This window comes from Camelus bactrianus, chromosome 10 (genome assembly GCF_048773025.1).
Source record: "Camelus bactrianus isolate YW-2024 breed Bactrian camel chromosome 10, ASM4877302v1, whole genome shotgun sequence".
NCBI classification, from domain to species: Eukaryota; Metazoa; Chordata; class Mammalia; order Artiodactyla; family Camelidae; genus Camelus; species Camelus bactrianus.
Genome location: NC_133548.1, coordinates 9,666,840 through 9,669,999, shown reverse-complemented (window position 1 = coordinate 9,669,999; position 3,160 = coordinate 9,666,840).

The window sequence follows — 3,160 nt, the reverse complement described above, 5'->3', positions numbered from 1 at the left end:
GGTGGATGGAAATCAGGATCATTCAGCTGGGGAAGAGTTGAAAGGAAGACCAAAGTCTACCTTCTGCTCTGTGCAGGAACCTTCCCTCACCACCCAATCCCAATCAGTCAAGCTTTTGCTTAAACACTTCCGGGGATGAAGATCTCACGACCTATCAAAAGGCTGATACAATTTTGAATAACTACCTTTATTAGGAAGCATTTTTTCTTTCCAGCTAAGTAACTCCAGTTCCTTTAGTCCTACCTCCACAGTAGCCCTCCCACTGGCTACCTCAGCCTGTCACTAAGGTCCTTAACATTGGTGGCCACAGATGAACATGGTGTGCCAACAGTCTGGACTCTTGCCTCCTTCCTTCCTTCCAGACACCATACTTCTATTAACACTGCCTAGTATCACTTGTCTTTTGGGGTCACCCCATGATGCTGTTAGTTCATAACTTTATGTTTACAGTAAAGGAAAGCCTCAGGTCTTTTTTGTTGTCATGTTTTTGTGTTGTTATCACAAGCTGCTGAGCCGATCTCCTCACCTTGAACCTGTATGATTGAGTTTTTGCAGATGTTCTAATTTAGGCCTGTTATCTCACCTAGTTAATCTTGATCCATCTAAGCAAACTTAGATGGATCAGCAAGTAGGTTGCCCAGATACTCTGTTATCATAAGATGAATACAACTTCCATATTTATGTCCATTCAGAATCCTAAGGACCCCAGAATTTTAGGGCATCTTTCCTTTCTATTCCAACATCCAAAGGTACACTTTCCCCCTACCGCTCACACTGCATTCCTGTTACTTTCAAAGTGCTTCAGTGCCCACCTTCAATGTCCACACCGTCAGAAATCTAGCCCTGAATTCTTCAGTGGAGATAAACATAAAGCCCTTCCTTCACCTGAGCCCACAAAATCTATTGCACCACTGCACTTACCACTCCCACCTAGATCACCACTCAGTAACAAACACGTGCTCCTTCTTGGCCCTAGAAGCTACCCACAAATTCTTAACACATTTACCTAGGACAAGTTTCTATTCACACACTTGTTACCCCTTGTGCCACTGCCTCCCATCCTCCAGCACACCTCAGCCACCTCCATTCTCATCTTGACTACCTTATGTTGCTCCAGCCCCTCCATCTCACCCCTGTGACTCTGGCAGGCTTTGTTCCATAGTGGGCAGTAGGCAGCTGGAATAACTGAGCTGGAACTTTGTGCTTACAGAAAATCCTCAGCTACCCTCAGGAGGAGTTTGGAATATTTTAAGACAGAAAATTCCTACCGGTGAACTTTGAAAGAAACAACTTTCTAAACAGCCCTTGACATTTCTTTCATTTCCTGTTTCTCTGACCTTATGACATTCACCTTGCCTCCTCATGTCAGAAGTTTGCTTCTTTAGTTTGGTTTTCACTATTTTTATTTTTTTTCTTGTCTTTTGGGTTGACCTTGAGGCTTCTCAAAGTTCGGACCCTGAGAGTCACTCACTTAACATCATTCATCTTCCAGGACTAGTCTGGACCCTAACAGTTCTTCAGTGTTTCCTTCTCAGGTCTGTGGCTTGTGGCTTCTCGGTAACAAAAGGGACCCTCCGCCGAGGGTGGAGGATTCAAGTTGTTGTTGGCTGTAGAAAGAAGGCCTCTGGCTTGTGACCCTTCCAAATGGTCATGTGATGAGTCAGTGTTTCTATTCTCCCAAAGGTCCATTCGTGCAGAGGCCTGGAGTGAGACTAGCTCATCAGCGCCTACATGGAAAGGAGCCATTCCAGCTGGCTGCAGCGAAGCTCCAAAGGCAACCTTTCACCCCGGGAGAGGTGATTAATGGTTTTAAGAGGCGATGTGGGAGTGTGGCAGCAGAATGTCAGTTTCCAAAGGATTGCTGGAATTCAACCCGGAGTGACTATACCCAAGATCTTAGGAAACAAAAAACTGCAAGGACTCTGATTTCCAAAATCAAGACTGAGCCACTGGGAGGTAATACCCTTCTACTTAACAATGTAGCAGGTCTCTGTGGCTGCAGGTCAGACCACTAAAAAGCACCAGAATAATAATCCCACCAAATTCTGTCTTTCTGACCTTGGCACTTTATAGTCAATCCTCCTATCTAGGATTAAATTTTTTAAGTAATCACAATCTGGAGACTGTTGCTTGCCTGCCTCATTTAAGCTGGTCTCTGGCGTGGGGGCAGGACTTTTCAATTCAAACCATGACTTGAAGAATTCAAATCACAGTGTTGAGTTTCAAGTTCAAACTGTGGTTTTTGAGAGATGATTACTTTTTCCCTTAAGACCCTTAACCCCCACCCTCAGAAACCCCAGGAGAGTAAGGGGAAAAGAATGGTAATGAAACACAAGGAATGCACCCAGGGAAGGAAACTTGCTCCAGAAGACCCCCAAAGCAGAGATGCTTCCTTGTTCTTTTCCTTTTAAGCTAGAATCTCTCAAAACCACAGTTTGAACTTGAAACCACAATTTTCCTGACACTGTATCAAAGGCTGGTCTTAAAGGAGCCAGCCAATATGCTTGGGATCAACCCTGCTCTGCTGCTGGGACAGAGAGGCCTTTATTCCCACTGGATCACGGGTGGAAACGTGGGCCCAGACACTGACCCACAGCTGAAAGAAGACAGGCTCTGTTTGCTGGACAGAAGGGTGAACCCCAAATGTGTCCTACTCCTATGTTTTCAAACCTAAGGCATCAAAGGTTTACTCAATTTAACCAAAGGAAATAAAATCAGAATCCAAAGGGCATGTGGCAACAGGCAGCTGGGAGGCGCGTGAGGAACAGCGCCTGGGGGGCTAGCTGGCTGAATGCTGCGAACACATCTGGCTGTAACTGTAAAATGACGTCAGGAAAAGCAGCCCAAGGAACCCCCACGCCCGGCATGCTACTAACAGGCAATGGGGAATCAAACGGTGACCAGACAGTCAAGGGCAACCAAAGACTTCTGTATTTTGAAAACTGGACACTCATCATCCTTGGGATCCCACCAAGAGTGATCATATGGTAAAGAAGCGGTACAGACGTCATTCCACTACTTGAGAGGAATGTTTCAGCAGCAAGGACAAGGGACTGCTGCAGTGGCCATGAAGGAGAAACTGAGCTTGCAGTGAATTGGGCACAGTGTGACTGGGATGCTGGAGAGCTAGGGAGGGGGAAAAAAAGCAGAAACCAATGGA